The sequence below is a fragment of the Aegilops tauschii genome, chromosome 2, assembly GCF_002575655.3.
Source record: "Aegilops tauschii subsp. strangulata cultivar AL8/78 chromosome 2, Aet v6.0, whole genome shotgun sequence".
Taxonomy (NCBI): domain Eukaryota; kingdom Viridiplantae; phylum Streptophyta; class Magnoliopsida; order Poales; family Poaceae; genus Aegilops; species Aegilops tauschii.
In genome coordinates, this window is record NC_053036.3 from 227,058,046 (window position 1) to 227,077,222 (window position 19,177).

Here is a 19,177-nt window from a genome sequence, read left to right on the forward strand (position 1 = left end):
CAAATCAACCAAAACCCTAATGTCACCTAGATACTCCAATGTCACCTCAAGTATCTGTGGGTATGATTATACGATATGCATCACACAATCTCAGATTCATCTATTCAACCAACACAAAGAACTTCAAAAAGTGCCCCAAAGTTTCTACTGGAGAGTCAAGACGAAAACATGTGCCAACCCCTATGCATAAGTTCACGAGGTCACGGAACTCGCAAGTTGATCACCAAAACATACATCAAGTGGATCATGTGATATCCCATTGTCACCACAGATAAGCACATGCAAGACATACATCAAGTGTTCTCAAATCCTTAAAGACTCAATCCGATAAGATAACTTCAAAGGGAAAACTCAATCCTTTACAAGAGAGTAGAGGGGGAGAAACATCATAAGATCCAACTATAATAGCAAAGCTCGCGATACATCAAGATCGTACAACCTCAAGAACACGAGAGGGAGATCAAACACATAGCTACTGGTACATAGCCTCAGCTCCGAGGGTGAACTACTCCCTCCTCGTCATGGAGAGCACCGGGATGATGACGATGGCCATCGGTGAGGGATCCCCCCTCCGGCAGGGTGCCGGAACAGGGTCCCGATTGGATTTTGGTGGCTACAGAGGCATGCGGCGGCGGAACTCCCGATCTATTCTGTTCCCCAATGTTTTTAGGGTATATGGACATATATAGGCGAAAGAAGTCGGTCAGGGGAGCCACGAGGGTGGGGGGCATGCCCAGGGGGTAGGGCGCGCCTCCCTGCCTCGTGGCTTCCTCGAAGCTTCCCTGACGTCTACGCCAAGTCTCCTGGATTACTTTCGTTCCAAAAATAACTCTCCCGAAGGTTTCATTCCGTTTGGACTCCGTTTGATATTCCTTCTCGTCGAAACACTGAAATAGGCAAGAAAACAGCAATTTGGGTTGGGCCTCCGGTTAAATAGGTTAGTCCCAAAAATAATATAAAGTGTTTAGTAAAGCCCATAAACATCCAAAACAGATAATATAATAGCATGAATTATTCATAAATTATAGATACATTGGAGACGTATCAAACAACTGCAATACGATGCATGCCGCTGTTAAACCTTTAGCGACGCTCACATCAAACTCCCTCTTCCGCTCCAGACAACCCCTCTCGAAGCGGTGGTTCTCCTCGTAGATCTCCTGATTCCTTGCCTTTGAGGCTGCGTCTGCCGTGGCCACGGCGGCGGTAAGGCTCTTAGCGTGCTCGATGAGGTGCTCCTCCTCCTCCCACAGGAACTCGGTGTAGCGCACAAGGTCGCTGACGCACGTGCAGGCATCCACCTCCACCTTACGCCTTCGGGCGGCGGTGGCGGAGCGGGTGATGACCCCGACGATCGATGGTGGGCTGGCGGACACGGCGGCCGATGATGGGGTGGCAGCCACGACCACCACCTCCCGCCTTCAGGCCGCGGTGGCGGAGCGGGTGATGGCCACTGTGGCTGACAGTGGCGTGGCGGCGACGACGACCACCTCCCGCCTTCGGGCCGCGGCAGTGGATCGGGGGATGGCCCTGGCTTTTCGACGGTGGTGTGGCGGCAATGGCGGACGGCAACGGCTGCCGATGGGCAGCGGCGGCGGAGCGTGTGGTGGGTGTTCCGTGCACACCCAACAGGGACGCCACGCACTACACTACGCCGGGGACTGCACCGCCGCCGCGGTGTAGCCTCCCAGGTAGAGCTGTCTTCTGATGACGGCAGAGTGGCAGAGCGACGATGACGGACCGGTGCCATTGGCGATTATGGGAGAAGCAGACGAGATAAGCTACAGGGAGGGAGGGGAAAATGCGACGCAGGACTCGCCGGCCGTGAGGGTTTATACAGCAGGCCGGTAAGCATTGGGATTTTGGGGGATTTCACCGAGTCGGGCGGGAAGCTTGCGCGGGAATCCGTGAGGTTGCGCGGGAACGGGCTCACCAACGATTCATTGGCGCCACTCTTTGGCCAAAAGAACGGCCCCGCGTGCTGCGCAAGCTTGCACTGTAAGCCGTCTACGACAGCGGGGTGACAAGACGTGTGAGAGGAGGACGAAAGGCCACATACACATAAAGTTAATAAAAAAATGTTTGCGATTTAATTACCTACTATACCCCCGTCCTGGTTTATAAGTAGGATTTAACTAATAAAATATGAATGCATGTCGCCAAAGATTATATAGTTGGATTCGCATTTGAACATAGTTTCCAATTATATAATTTTTATAACATGCATTAACATTTTGTTGGTTAAATTTGAGGGCAAAGTATGGCACAAAATATAAAGGGGACTATAGACCAAGACGGAGGTAGTAGCACACGGCCGCTCTCTATGCAGCGATGCAACTGTCGGCCAGCTTGTAGGCGAGCATTTCCTGCATGTTCAACTGCTCTATGCATGTGGTTGCTTGCGGTTGAGGCGGCCGCGACGCGCTCTGCTCGCCTCCCGTAGAGCTCGCTCTGCTCTCGCGTCCCCCCGGCTGCTCAGCCCTCGTCCTTCCATGCGTGCTGCTAGTGTTTGGGGCCAACGCACGATCACGCACATCCGTGTGCATGCGGTTGCGCCGGGCGCGGTGCGACAATGAAGTTACCCACTACAAAAACTGCCATGCGGACACACCGAGAATCCAGGCCGCCCGGCCCCCATTTACTCCTACGGCCATTTACCTTCATCTCTCGCATCACACGACACAATAAGCACACCCACGATGACACGTACAGAGAGGACATCCAGCAGTTCCAATGGCGATGCCCGTGGCTCCAATGGCGCTCCCAGCGGCCGATGACGACAACGGCGGGCAGTTCACCAAGCATCATGTAGTGGACACACACATGAGGGGGAAGGCCCTCTCGATGGTGTACACGAATGATCCGGTCTCGGTGGAGAACTCCATCCAAACTATGGAGTAGTTCCTTGTCGAGGAAAAGTACAAAGTGTTCGGCTTCGACCTCGAGTACACCATCGGTCGTGCTGGGCACGATCAGAAGGTTGCCGTTGCCCAGTTGAGCGTGTGACATGACATCCTCGTCTACCACTACCACCTGGCCACAAGGCCTTGTAAGCGTTTCTCCAGGTTTATCAACAGCTCCGACTACAACTTCACTATGATGGACACCACCAACGATCTAAAAGCGCTCAAGGTTTCGGGCTTGAAATGCCAGAATCTTGTCAACATCCAGGACCACTACAAGGTCTGGGGCAGCAACAACAACAAAAAGAACTCCCTGGTTGACCTCACCTCGGCCATCATCGACCCCTACTACATGAAGATGAAGGTTGAGAGCAAGAAGGACAAGAACGCCTGGCACAGTGTCTGGCATGAGAGACTGGATGAACGACACGTCACCTACGTGGCCAAGGACGCGTACAAAAGCTACGAGATGTACAAGCGGATCGTTGACATGAGGGAGTGTCTTCTTCCTGCCCTAGACGAGGGATAGAGCCACAGAGCAGTGGCGAGAGCATCACAAGAAGTAGATGACTAGACGATCGTTTCTCCTAGTTTAGAATGCATACAATTGTTTATTGAGGTGTGTGTGAATTATCTGTATAGTCACTTATGTAATTCTTCTGTAGACAGAGCAAATCACACGGCTTATTAGCAGCAATCGTCTGTCTTATTATTTGTCTTTGCACACATTTCTTATTACGGACCTGTCTGCCGCGTATCACACATCTTGTTCAGTTGAACCGTTTCTATTGTGTTGCCTAATCACACACAGTACATCCTAGTGAATTGTATGTCGTATATCGCACACACCCTCATCTGGCTGCCCATTTCTGTTGTTCTGCATCATCGCAAACAGTTCTTCTGAATTAATCGTTTGCCACTCATCGCACACGTAACTCCAATATGAATCGTGTTTGCTGTCACCGCCATCCCAAACATTTTGCATCTTTTTTTACGGTTTATTACATCACCGTTTGTGATTGATGCATCACACACAGTTTCGTCGAAGGGTCTCTGATTCGACTGTCGCGTTGGGACCATCCTGCAGTAGTGGGGTGTGTAGTGGAGACAAAGAGAGAGATGCCCTTCATTTCTCTTTCCGGTGACTAACATTTTAGGAGAAAATACAAACATTCACCATGCGGAACAAATATTATTGGATGCGCCATGCAATTAACTTTCATGTATAACTTTGTACTATTGTATATGCTTATTTTATTTGTGGCGAATTGTGTGTGGGGTGTGGTGGGCACATCATTTCTAGTTGTGGTGGGTCAACGTGAGGACTCATGGGTCGGTTCCATCCTGCGCCACATAGGTTGGACTGAGACGAGTTATGCAATGACCAATGTGGAGGACATCACGTACAAGACGAAGCTACCGGAGTCATGGAGGACTCTATCCCCACTAATGATAAGCCGACTATATAGGATTGTAACCATCGGCCCCGAGTATGTTATATAAGCTTGGGGGCTAGTTCGTCGATTGTATACACACGCGCACAATGCCTGGTATTCACGTGTACTTTATACGCACCCCTCTCACAAATATACAATACCAGGAGTAGGCTTTTTCCTCAACTGCAAGGGCCCGGACTTGGGTAAAACTTTGCCTCGTATTACCATCCAGCCTAACAGTCAGGGATATCCTACCGAATGATCTAATGGAATCATATCTGCCAACTAGTAAGAGAGATGTGTGTGGGCGGGGGGGGGGGGGGGGCAATGTGTGCGAGAGAGGCCTAAAGATAATGTGCGTGCGGGAGACACGGAGGCACATACATGTGCCTATAGAGGGCTAGTAGATACCGTGCGCGTGTATATATGCATGTGAGAGAAATAGTGTTTTCCAACTAACATTAGTGAAAAGAGTGGTACATAGTAGTAAGAAAGATAGAGGGAGATATATAGAGAGTGTGTGCGTGAGATACCCCGGGAGAGAGTGTCAGCATGTGTGAGAGAGAAATGTCGATGTATATAAAGTGTGTGCACTACGTCAGATAGAGAGATATATAGTGAGTGTGTGAGAACGGGCCGAGGCATAGTGAATCTACATGTAAAAGGCGGTTCTACACATTAAATTAAAATGTAAATAGCATTATTATTTTGGGATGAGATCATGAATTTTGCAATTTGCGTATGAACGAACATTGGTTTATCAGACACCCATACTCTATTGAATTCGAGCATGTGTATGGCTTTATTTCATATTATGAATCCATAGAGTGAGAGTGGCTTGAAATCCAGACAATGCATGGCTTTTGCAATTCATATATAAACATTAATTAGTGCACTCCATGTTATTACTGTCAAGCACTTTATACATTTGTCACATAAATGGATACATTCCAAATTGCTAGGTACGAAATAGAATACATGTTGAATTCAACATAAAGGTGGTTTCGAAGATTAGAATTCATAGGAAGTGCATTCGTCTATTTGAATTCGAGATAATGACATTTGTAAATCGGATCTAAAAGGGGGCATCAATTTTTGTTGTGCGTTTGAACATGCTATATATTCGTAGGCAATTCTAACTATTTTTTTGCTACCAAGGAGATTATATCTGGAACCATCCATGAATTGAGATAAGTTTCATATTTTTTTATATATACTCGTGTACAATGTATATTCAAATGTGCCCCCTCCATTCCAAAATAATCGTAGTTTTAGGATTTTCAAGAGTGAAGATTTGTGAAGTTTGACAAATCCTGAAATTCCAATTCAAGAGAATTGTAAACGTTAATGCTTCTGCTCCCAAATATTGATCGAAGCGCCAAATAAGCCTCTGATCGCCCAAAACTGCGCGAGACTAATGTTTGGTGGTAGGAAATTACTATCCTGACTCTGACCCATGTAGCCTATCGGCCCGATGTCCGAAGGTCTAAACCGGTGTAGGTTTGTAACTTCACCAAGACGCCAGTATCAACCACCTCCGAGAACTATTCATACACCGTGGGCGCCTAAACACCCATGCGTTCGGCCGAAATCTATCCCGCCCACTATTTGGGACACCCTATATTACTGTCCTACCCCTAACCTGCAAGATGTCCAAAATTTTAGATGGGGGCAAAGTTTGTAACTTCCCCCCAATTTCAAACAAGCGCGTCCCAAACCGAAACACTGTTCCCCCTTAGTTCCCCCTCCCTCCGTTTCCCCATTCATATGCCGTGGGTGCCAAAATGCCCTCTCCACCAGTCGCGAAACCCTAGCCTCCTCCGTCCTCCACCCCATCGTGCCCAATCCACCGCCACCTCCTCCATCATGCCGGAGCCGGTACCCCGGCGCAATCGTCCAACACAACCGCAACCACAACGCCCTCAAGGACATAGCAGGTAAAGCTGAGGCAGAGCTGCCTCCATGACGCCGATGTCGACGTGCGCTATACCAGAACCACTTTCACCACGCTGTCATGTGCCTCATCGCTGTTGCTCCACTGTCACAACCGTCCACCGCATCGGAGCTGTTCCCGCTACGCCGTCATTTACCGCCTCGGATATGGTTCCCCGCCGCCGACATATGGCCACCACACCACACTCAACAACTTGGCCATGGGTTCGTCCAAGGCACCAGAGGAGGAAGGAGAGAAGGCAGGGGAGCGGTGGCACAGGCCTGGTTTGGTCGCCGCGTGACGCTCACCGTGAGGGAGGCCGACGGTAGCAGAGGTGCTGAGAGGGGTGGAGCTCCACATCGACGCACCCATGGAGGTCACTGTGAGGCCAAGAGGGAGAAAGGGAAAATCAGAGGAGGCGAGAAATCGAGAAAGAAAGGGGAGAACGAGGACGAAGGGGTCCTGGTGGTGCTGCTGCTTGCAGCCGGCGACGAGCTGCTCGTGATCCCCTCGGGATCGAGCAGAGGAGGCGCTGGTGGATTGAGGGGGCTGTTGATTGGTGGATTCGGGATCAGGAGGTATCCCGAGGTGAGTGGCGGCGAGGGCGGCTAATAGGATGGGACAAGGCTCCTAATTTCTAGGGTTCGGTCGGATTATATAGGTAGGGGACTAGGTTTTCGACTATTTGGTCCCTCTGATAATAATTGGACGGTCCGAAATAAATAGATTAGGGAGTCCAAAAATGAAACCAAACATATTTGGGGGATGTTCGAGGATGATCCAGATCCATCGGTCATGATAGCCCGGTTCGGGTTCAGGGAAGTTTCGGACGCGCATGTGAGGATCTGACAAAAGACCACGGATACAAGAGGGTTTGATGGGCTCAGAGAAGAGAGCGGTCCGGTTGATCTGAGAGGAGGTCAACAGGGACAAGGAGGAAGGGAGAACTACACGCGGATGCAAGTTTTATGAAAAGATGTGGATGTAATGCTCAGGATGACATGATGAAATGCAACAAACAATTAGAACACACGACGACAACGAAAACATGGAAGGCTTCTGGAGCGTCGGTCTCGGGCTGTTACAACTCTCCTCCACTTACAAGAAATCTCGCCTCGAGATCTAGGGATGACAAACGGAAGAGGAAGAGGAGGTAAAACTAAGTTGCTCCTTCGACAAATGAGTGAAACCATGAACCTTGAGAGTTTGAACAAGTTGAAAGAAAGAATACAATGGAGATGAAGAAGATTGCAAACAGTCCATTGGACAAGAGGAACAAGGAATATGATGAGAACCAAGAGCTTAAGGGACAAGATAGACTTTGAAACCACTCCGATTAACGAGAGAGAGAGAAGGAATAAGAATGAAAGAATTCGGATAGCACTCCGGCTGAAAAGAGATGCAAGAAATAGAACATGAACCTGACAAGAGGAGATGATGCTTGATGATAGAAACAACACAGTGCCACCAGAAGAAATGAAAGAATGGAAATAAATGAATGGAGAAGAACATGTAAACTTGGAAGAGTAACATTACAGAAAAGGGTTGAACGGAGTTGTTGAAGAAAAACAACAACAAAAGGATAAGCTTGTTGTGTGCTTACGAAAAACACCTCAAAACTTGAGGTGAAATTCTGCCACTACCAAATGATTGATCAGTTGAGAGGAACCAAGAGATGCAAACTTCTTTCGCCGAGAGGATAGGAGAAAACTTTGGTCATTGATAAGCACCACAAATAGCAACATTCCTTTGGGAAGTCTTTTAGGTGAAATATATACCAAGATAATACTCCAAACACAAGATTGATGGATTTAAAATATCTCATTCTTGATAACTTGTGAATCATGAAACACAAAGGCAAATTTTCAAGAATGACATAACACCACCTCAAAAGATAAGGTATAAATAATTGCATTTTGCATTGCAAGATGAAGAATATTTGAGCTCCTCCAACCAAATCTTGAAGAACACTTCGAGAATGAATTAAATCTTGATGAACCATCATGAAGAAAAGTCTAGAAGGACTCCGGTAATAAAAGTATTATAGAAAGAAAGAGGAGTTTACAGAACAAGGTGAAGCCTTGCAATGATTTAAATGGAGATTCATGACGAGATAACCAAGAAGCTTGGAACTTCGGGAAGAAAAGATGAAGCACTTGGAACCGAGAATTTGATATCATGGAAAAACTCTGAAAGGAGGAATTACATCATTTCCACAAAAACAAGAATAAGAATTATGTTATGCTTATCCTTCATCAACTTAAATTGATGGCAAGCAATGGATTTGCCATACTACTTATTCTTCTTGAAAAGATTGAAGAGAGATATAGCGTAAGCTCAAAAGACCATCGATAGGAGTTTGATAACAATGAATGAAATGACACGAGAACAATGGAAGAGGAATCTTGAATGAACCACTGTAAGAATATGACAATGAACGAAGATAGAGTATGAATTGCCGAGAAGAATTAGAAAACGAACGAAGATACTTGAGGTAATTTAGATGCAAGAGAACGAAGAGATCACGAGCTGAAAGCTGAGAATGAATAATTCCGAAATGATGGCCTTCATAGGAATAAAATGGAAATAACTCATGAAATGCTTCAGATGGGTATGAAAAGAATTCTCACGATTGGAAATGATTTGAGAGGATGACAGCAAGCTAGAACCATGAATCTTCAAGAGAAAGGACAAAGATTTAAGAGAAACTGTTCTTCGGTCCTCAAATGTTGAGAATGACGATGAGAAACACCACCATGAATTGTTGGTGCACTCCAGAACAATGAAGAATAGAAATGTTGAACCAACGATTAAAATGTTTTGAAAGCGATCTTGGAGAAGGAATATGACTGATGATAATTCATTATTACATCAAACTTTGAAAAGAATTTGAGAATAACTCTGAAAAATTTAGAAGAGTCAGGTAAGATCCTGGGAAAAGACCTGTGGGTTAGGGCCCAATCAAAAGAAAACACCATTGAACGATTATTAAAGAGAGATTGCACCGGTTGATTTAAATGGCTTGAATGAGATAACAACCTCCAAATAGCTTGAACAGATTAAGAACGGAAACACGAATCTTTGGAGATATCTTCAACACTTTGAAACAAATGAATAGCAATAGGTGAATGATTGAGAGGTGCACGGGCATGAAAAGGCATTTGAAACGAGGAAAGGGATATGATCAACACCGAAAGCTTGCATTGAATCCACTAGAAAAGAAAAGTGAACGAAGAATCATAAACTTTGTCGGTGCAACGAAACCTTGGCATATGTTGCCCAGACTGTACACAGTCACGGAGGCAAGGTTGCAACAACAAGACAAGACTAAGCTATGGAAATAGCTCTTTAAGGGATCAAAGGGCGGATCAAGAATACCAAGACAAGACAGAAGAGCAAGGCATCACCAAGGAAAAACCTCCCTTACCGGGCAGGCAAGCCTAGTCAGGTCGAGGCCACACTGAGGACAAGTCTCAAGACTCCCCCGACAGGCTTGCCGAGGATGCCGAGGGTGGATCAGCCCGCCATGGCATCACCGCTCCACCGCTTAGCGATAAAAGTCACTTATTAGTGCGGTGTCGAGCCACCAAGTGATTAAGTGGCTGTCATCTGGCACGTGGCAGCCATTTGGGGAGAAGATTCACCCTGCATGACACCTGTCTAGAGGCATGTCAGGCAGACAGGGCGAGAGACAGCTAAAGTGGCGCGGCAAGGCTTGCCGGGCTACATCCATGACGTGGCACTAAGCGGTGCACTTAATGTGCCTTGTCCTGTCTGCAGAGTTAGGTATGATATCACTGTTTGCTATCTAATAAGTGCATAATGACTGATTGTCACTGTGGTAACCCCTTAGCCTATAAAAGGAGGTCCATGGTGACCTGAAACAGGATTCGGACCCTTGTACACTCTTATGCGCATAGCTGCTCTCCCTGAGTTAACCTTGCCGGGCTTGAGCGTTGCGTGTTTGTCACGGTCCTCCATCAAATCCACCAAAGTAGGAGTAGGGTTTTACACTTCGCAGCGGCTCGAACTTGGGAAAAAACCACTATGTCACCATTGCCGTGCTGCCCCTGTGACCTCTGCTCTTTGTGCAACGTGCCCCTCCCCCTTGACGAACCACAAGGGGACAATGGCCCCATAGGTGATCGTGTTATGCCACAATATCTTTGGTGCTCCAAGTAGGGGGAGCGCTTGCGTGAACCCGAGGTTGTAAGCGCGCCTCAATCTTCATCATCGTCTTCTTCATCGACGGCTTCATCATCCATGGCGCCCAAGAAAAAGCCCGGCGCTGCAGCTCACCCGTCCACCTTGAAGGCCCCCTCTCATGTAGCCACTGATGCCGTGGGGGCTACAGAGGCGCATGGGGATGTGGACGCCGTGGGGAATGTGACCTGCGTAGGTGGCGCCATTACCGTTCCCCCAGTGGCCGAAGCGGGAGCAGGAGGCGCCGGAGGAGGACATCATCAACAGCACCCTAGTAGCCATGCTCCACAAGATGCGGGTGGGGAGAATATTCCATCTCCGCCTCTCCACCTCACTGAAGGACGCAGCCGTAGCGATGGCACTCGCTCTAGTGTGAATCGCAACCCTCTAGCTGCCCCTACTGCGGGTGTGGCTACGAGGGCAAGTTAACCAAGACAATGCGTCAAATGGGGTCGTCAATCCACAAACGCATCCGCCTCGTTGCCACGCCACCAATACTAAAAAATACACTTCTGTGATGATACGTGTTTGTCACAGTAGGTCATGTTTTCTGTCATGCATGTACATCCATGATGATTTTATGACAGAATCAAGATAGTCATACCTGTGCTGTCGTAGAAGTGTTCCATGCCATTACCAAAATTATGATCACGGAAGTGTCCACTTTCATGATGATAAATGGTGCATCATGGAAGTGCTTTCGTCAAGGGTGACCGACACGTGGCATCCACCATAACGGGTCGCCGTTAAGCTATCGGGTCCGGTTTTGGATCCAATAACCTGCTAACAGCCCAGACCAATGAGGATTTTCCATGTGTAAAATTCTCATTGGCCGGAGGAAACACGTGTTGGCTCACCGTTGGGACAGATGTCATCCATTCATTGGACAGGAGGCGCCTATGATACGTTGACACGTGGCACAACTCAACATAGCCCATTCTGGTGAAAAGGCGGACCCATTTGACTTGGTCAAAAGGTAACGGGCCGGCCCATGGAAAGGCTGTTAACGGCCTGTTCGTATATAGCCCATTTACGGCCAGCTAACTCACGGCCTGTTACGGCCTATCGAAATTAAGCCCAGTAGCTTGATGTGGGCCGTCCAATATGATTCCATCCCGTTGTAACTTCCAGCCCGTTGTATGGCCCATGATGTCTTTCGGCCCATACGAGGCCATTTGTAACTCTTGGCCCATTAACGGCCCGTGGTGAATCTAGCCCGGAATGAATAGTGTACCGCCTTAAACCCATTAACGGCCCATTATTCCTTTGGGGCGTTTCCAATTTCCAACCCGTGTTATCTTTCGGCCTTCTCAGGGCCCATTTATTCTTGGGCTCATTTCCAGCATTCGGTTACTTATGGCCCGTTACTGGCCTTTTCTGCTTGTGGGCCAAATTCAGCACGTGGTTACAATCGGCCCGTTTGCGGCTAATCCGTTGGGCCGTTTTCATAGCGTCATAAAATACAGCCGATTACCGACGGCCCATGAACGGATGATTCCAAATCTAGCCTGTTTACGGCCCATAATGCGGTCTGTTATTGGCCCATGTTTGGCCGATCGATCATACGCCCCGTAGAAGGCCCATTGATGCTATGGCCCGTAGAAGGCCCATTGTTTCTATGGCCCTTAGAAGGCCCATTGTTTCTACGGCCCATAGGAGGCCCATGGTAACTAAAGTAAATATGTAGCCCATGGTCATTGTTCCCTAGTTTAAAAAATAGGTTATTGCAGCCACTAGCAAACCGCGGAAAAAGAACTACACTAACTACAAGCAAACAAATAAACAAGACAACAAGGAAATAAATAAGCAACTAACTTATGCTTGGCTATCATGGATATTACACATATTACATCCACAGGGCATCAAAGATCACCACCAGTGCAAATATAGGGAACAAAGCAGCATATCATATACACTGGTTGTCAAAGTTGGCGACTAGTGCAAATAAACGCCGCAGCAAAACAAGTGCAGAACTGCAACTACTTCAGAATAGCTCAAGAAACAATATCTTGGGTACCCATAATGCTGGCAAGATGCTTAGCAAGATTATTAACTTTCTCTTGTTTGGTGCTTAAACCAGCCAGCACTTGCTATTGCACCAGAAAGTATGCATCTGAATTCTGCAGGGACTTTCTCAGTCCTTCGGCTTCCTGTCGCATAACATCTGATCGATGTCTTTCAACTTGAAGTTGAGACTCAAGAAGTCGAACTGATTCAGGCAGCAAGTTCGAAGAGCTGGTGCCAGCAGTAGTAGCCAGTAACTCGAACACTACATCAAGACATGACTTGGGGTTGTCTCAGCGTCTTCAATATAGTTTTTATCGGCTTTCTTGGAGACCAATAGGGATGTCTCACTATCTTGAACCTTATCTGCATTACTTCCTTTACCATTGCAAAATGGGGTACTCTTCTCCAATATTTTATTCACGTTCTAAAAGACAAACAAACAAACACATCACTGGTTTACCATGTTGTATATGAAACTCATTTTGGTAAACCAGTTCAGTAGTAAGGTGGACAGGATAACATCATGAAAAAAACATATATCTATGTAGTATGGTCACTGTATGGTCTATATCGTTCTAGTTTATGTTGCCAAATCAAGATAGAGACAGTTAGAATCATATCTATTTAAGACAAAGCAGCATAGACAGAATATAAGTGTGGGAAACTACACAGCAATAACAACACTTGTAATGTGCATGGCATGAGAACATAACTATTTATTCAATTGAAACTGAAATCAACATAGAGCAAGTTACAACAGCAAACACGTTAAAGAAACAGGTTTAAAACATACCTGTTGCACCATTGGAGTTTCAATCGCATCCTTTAAATTTGAAATTAGTTGGTATGAGTAAATACAGTGATGCAAGAGCAAAGTAGTATGAACCATACCTACAGAACCTGACCTGAGAACAATGCTTCTTCTGCTTTAAGCGTTGACTTGGGGTTCGGAGTGGTGGTTCTCGTGCTTTGGGCACTGCATTTGCCTTACTAACTGCTCGTGTTTGGGTTCTCTGTGGTGGAGACAGTGCTGTGTCAACTGGAATTGGGTTACTATCTGCTGGGGTTGGGGTTAGAAGGGGTGTAGCTGGTTCTTTGTCCAAATGGGTAGGGGTACAATCTGCGTGAGTCTGGGTTATGTGTGGTGGGGCTGGTTTTTGGGTAAGTACAACCGTGGTTCCATCTGCATCGACAAGTAGCACGATCTTTTCTGAAGACCATGTTTTTACTCCCACAGATACTGCCATCACCCTCTCCAATTGAAATGGCTGATAAAAAAGAAAAGTAATTGAACATACAGACATTGTAAGATAGACAGGTGCAATGGATAGTAGGGAAGAAAACAGGGCATGAAATAATTCACATTTATGTTGTCTGACCAAACAGAATAGCAGGACCTAATTTCACATATATGATGGCTAATTAAACAGGATAGCATGACACAATTTCACATGTATGATGGCTAACTAAACAGGATAGAATGACATACTTCAACATATGATGACTATGTAAACAGGATGACATGATATAACTATACAATGTGTCTATTAAAGTGGTTGGCATGCCATAAATCACAAACATGCTGTCGATGGAAACATGATGGCATGATATAATTCACGGATAGAATGACATAATTCAAAATATGATGACTATGTAAACATGATGAGATGATATAACTATATTATGTCTTTAGAAAATGGGTTGGCATGCCATAATTCAGATACATGCTGTCTATGTAAACATCATGGCATGATATAACTCAAATATATGATTTATATACTGAGCAAGTGAGCCGAGGGCAATCGCATACATGATGTGTCAACTAAGGAGATGGCATTCAATATTGTGTATATGATGTAAAAACTAAGCATTGCAATACAACATATGCATGATATGAGTAATATAACCCTGCCAAGTTTGAGCATACACCTCAGGGGGGTAATAGGATTGGTCATCTGCCTCTGAATCCTCCTCTGAAGAGCTATCTGTAAACAGCAAGATATCTGCTTCAGCAGGTAGCATTGTCTTCTCCGAAGACCTTGGTTTCACTCCAGATTTCTCCATCACCAATACAAATGGCTGATGCACAGGAAGAGCAGTTGAATATACAAACATTGTCGACAAATGCAACGAGAAATACAAAGAAAGGATGGCATGATATAATTCACATATATGACGCTTGGCTAAACAACATGGTATTTTATAATTCACATATATAATGCCATGCAACAAGATAGCATTGCATAATTCACATATATAATGTCTTGCAACAAGATGGCATTGCATAATTCACATATATGGTAATTAGACAGAAACAGGTGGCATTCGCACAAAGCATGTCTAAACTAAGCAAATGACATAGCAATGAAAGATACCATACACACGATATGAGCAACATAACCATGCCAAGTTAGAGCATGCACCTCGGGGGGAAATAGGACTGGTCATCTGTCTCTGAATCCTCCTCTAAGGAGCTATCCGTAACCAGCAAGACATGCACTTCGTTAGATAGCATTGTCTACTCTAAAGACCTTGTTTCCACTCTAGATTTTTCCATGACCGTGCCGAATGGCTGATGCACAGGAAGAGTAATTGAATGTACTAAAATTGTTGACAAATTTAACACGTAATAAAAAATGATGGCATGATATAATTCACATATAAGATGACTGGCTAACCAGGGTGGCATTGCAAAATTCACATATATGATGCCTGGCTAAACAAGATGGCATTGCATGATTCACATATACGATAAAGAAAATAAATAGATGGCATTCACTCACAGCATGTCTAAACTAAGCAGATGACATATTTGATGTATAAAGTAAGCAACGCAAGGCACCATATGCATGATATTACCAACATCAGCGAGCCAAGTTAGAGCGAAGACCTCAGGGGGTAAACAGAAGTAGTCTTCTCCTTCCGAATCCCCCTCAGAACTGTTATCTTCCTCTTGATTACAATCCAAAATGGGTGGAGGGGGGGCTGCCTTTGCGCCCACCATGGAGCCACATCTGCATGAAATTTTATTGCACGCAAGGCTCGTCTCTTTTGCTCTACATGTTCAGTTCCATTTTGTACAATAACTGATATGCATAGGAATAAAACATAGTGTGATTATGTAAGGAGTGCATGCACAAATCAATTATAGTAGGTAGATAATAGCTTTAGTTAAAAAATATAGAAACTGGCTCCTTTAATGTTTGTTTGCACCCAACATGAAACTCATAGTAGACACCCGAGATTAACCAGATAGTAGACAGATAGTACTAATTGCTGCCCCAATATGTACCCCACAACCATTTATAAACTCAAGTTTCAGCATTAGTTTGGACCTGACTCGGAGTATAATAGGTGAACACGATGATAAAGTAGCATGTCATCATATTAAGCGATGCATAGCGTAAGCAAACACAGAAGAGTGCGACCTCTCCTGCGGACCCGTGTAGTCCTCAAGGTCATCTGCTCAGTTGATGATCGTAATGCAGTTTTCGTGGCTGCCGGCGGCGGGGAAGAAGATATGAGGCAGTGAAAGACAGTCTAGAGAGCGGATCCCTATTGTGGTGAACCCTTCCATCGTTGGAGCAACTGAGCTGGGGTGGAACACAATGCAGCAAGAGCAGGACAAACCACACAAGGTTTTCTTTGACACATATCTGTAACAGAAGTAATTGTGTAAGAGCTAGTTTGAATTTGAGGATTCTAACAATGCAGGGATAGGAAATAGACAGGAATAGGATAGGAATGCACGTGCAAAATAGAGAATTTAAAAACACAAGATTTCTGCCAATCTGGGTGTTTGGTTCACAAGAATTTGAAGATCACTGGATGCAAAGAAGCATGGTGAGATTAAGTCAAACCACAACAAAATGTACGGTTATAATTATGCTACAATCTCTTAGTCTTGTGATTCATGAATAGGAATTTGAAAAGGAGTTGGAAATTAAAATTCCTATGGTTTTTCTTTCAAGTAGACACTAAAGGAACAAATCCTACAGTTTTCCTTTGCTCCATTCCATTGAACCAAATGCATGAATAGTAGTACCATAGGAAACTTTCCAATTCCTATGTTTTCCTTCACTTTTCCTTTCAAGCACTAGCGATTCTAGTAGGCAGGCTTGAGCAAGGAAAAGCCTACACTCAAAAATTGTTTTTGTGCTACTTCTACTACTTTGGACCCAGGCCACTGCCCTACTAGCTCAACTCCTAGGCCCATCGACAAATGCACAGCTCAAACACGCAGAGATAAATAATGATGGTGTTCAAGAGAGTCCATCACGGATAGCTAAGTTGCCTGGTACCTCACAGCTTGTCATATAGTAGGATAAAATGATCGTATTTCACGTTACTACGTGTGCTCAGTGGACAATATATATAACATGTAGAGTAAAAAAGAGATGCAACAAGTGTCCAACCTCTTTGGCGAAGCCATGTCGATCTCAGCGTGATTGGGTTGGTCGGTGAGGATGCTCCGGCTGACTTGGCTGTCGGAGGAGGGGAAGAAGATCTTAGGTGTCTGGAGATGGAGCCCGGGGTATTGCTCCGCTGTGATGGAGGGTTTCGTCATTGGAGCAGCTCCGTTGAGTTGTACGACGCCGAGACTGAAGCAGGACAAGAGAGACAACGTTAACCTGAGTGGAATTCTAATAGCATCTCCAATAGATGATGACAAATACATAACCACAAAGTGCTAGATGTAAAATACATTAGCCGCTCATCTCTGAACTTAACTGTCGAAACTAAATTTAGCTATCGAAACTGAACTTAACTGTCGAAACTGAATTTTGCTGTCTAAATGGAATTTTACTGTCGAAACTGAACGCACTAGTAGTAGAAAAGGAGTAGCAGCAGCGCGCGCGAGAGCCGGGGCAGCTGGTGGTGTAGCAGCATCAAGTGAGGCTACACGTTAGTCGACTGACTTTTTCATCTCTAGTCAGTTGATTTTCCAGCCGTTGGATACAAAATCAAGGGCATGCAGTTCATCTTCAACCTCCACTCCCCTGAGCCAATAGCCACCACCAGCCAAACCGCCGCCCCCGCCGCCTGCCCCTAATCCTCACCCCACCGCCGCCCCGGCCATCCCTCTAGCCCCCCCGGGTGCTGAGCTTTTTCTCCGGCGATCCCCACGCCACCGCCCCGCCACCGCTGGCGACCACCGCCCCCACCCTGAAACCTAAGATAGATAGTGGCGTACCTCTCCGGCGATCCCCCTCCCCGCTGCGGCTGGTTCTTCCTTAACTCCGGTGCCCCCCACCCCTTGAAAATCGACTGACACAAAAGTCGATTCAGTCGACTGAAGTGTAGCTAAATCGGAGCAGCATCGCAAGCAAGAGCAAGAGCGAGAGCAGCAGCGCGAGCAAGAGCAAGAGCAAGAGCAAAAGCAATAACAAGAGTAGACCAGGCACGGGACCGAGAGCAAAAGCAGAGCAGCAGCGCGAACGAGAGTTAAAGTAGCAGCAGCTCCTACTGATGTGGATGTCGCCGCCGAGGGAGCGACGCCGTGGAGGAAGTGGCCGGCGACGCCGCCGTGGATGGAGCCACGCCATGTCGGCTCGGGACCGAGCTCCGGCAGCACCGTGAGATCGAATCAAGAAGAAAATGTGGCGATTAGTGTACAACCTCTTTGGTGGCGCCGATTAGGCCTCAGCTTCATCCATGGAAATGGTGATGATGATGCTCTTTCGGTGGTGTAGGTGAAGACGGTGGTGCGGGAATGGAGGTGGCGCGAAAGACGAGGGGAACGTCGGGGCAGCTCCTTAGAGGTGGAGGACGGGGTGGCTGAACCAGCGGGACGATCAGATCGACGATGGATCCTCATCCGGTACGGTGGATGAGGGACGTCGGGGTGTTGCTGTCGACGACGTCGTCGGGGAAGAGGCCCCAGCTGGGTGGCGGACGGAGGAGGTGTGGGGCTTCGTGGGTTTTTGCGGCCTCGGTGTACGAATGGGTGGGCTGATGGGATGGGAGTGGGGAACCATGGCTTAGGGACGCACTTGTTCGTTATGTGGGGTATGTTATGAAAGAATCCCCACCGATTTGAGCTAGGCGGTTCTTTCGGTTTAGGGGTATCATGGGCATTTCGCGTGTCGGGATTTCGCAGGAGGTGGGAGTTTTCCCGAGCGTTGTAATTTTGGGATAGCAAGGCGTGGGTTGAGATGGAGGGAGTTTTCGGAGCACAACGAGACAAAGATACATCTTAAATATTTCGGTGTTACAAGGCGTGGGTTGAAGAGGCGGGAGTTTTGCAGCATGATATACATAGATGTTAGCTTGAAATTTCGGCATAACAAGGCGCGGCTTGAAATTTCGCGAGAACAATCTTAACGTGTACCAAAAAAAGTCAATTCGCACCTCACCACTAGAGAGAGCCATGTCCCGTTTAACTATATTACTAGAAATGCATTTGAATACAACAAAAGAATAAAAAAATCAGGACAACAAACATAATGTGTATAGTACCAAAATAATTTGCACTCCCCTCAACAATAAAAAACAATGTGTGTTGTCTAGCATATGGACTAAATTTGAGTACATTTTCCCTGTTTGAATGGGATTGTACTCGGGTTAGTTATACAACCATCTAAATATTATCTTCACAACACATGACATGAATATTGGAGATGTAAATTCCTATATAAATATGAACTACATGTACATACGATCTCAAATTAAAAAATATATATATATATATCCAT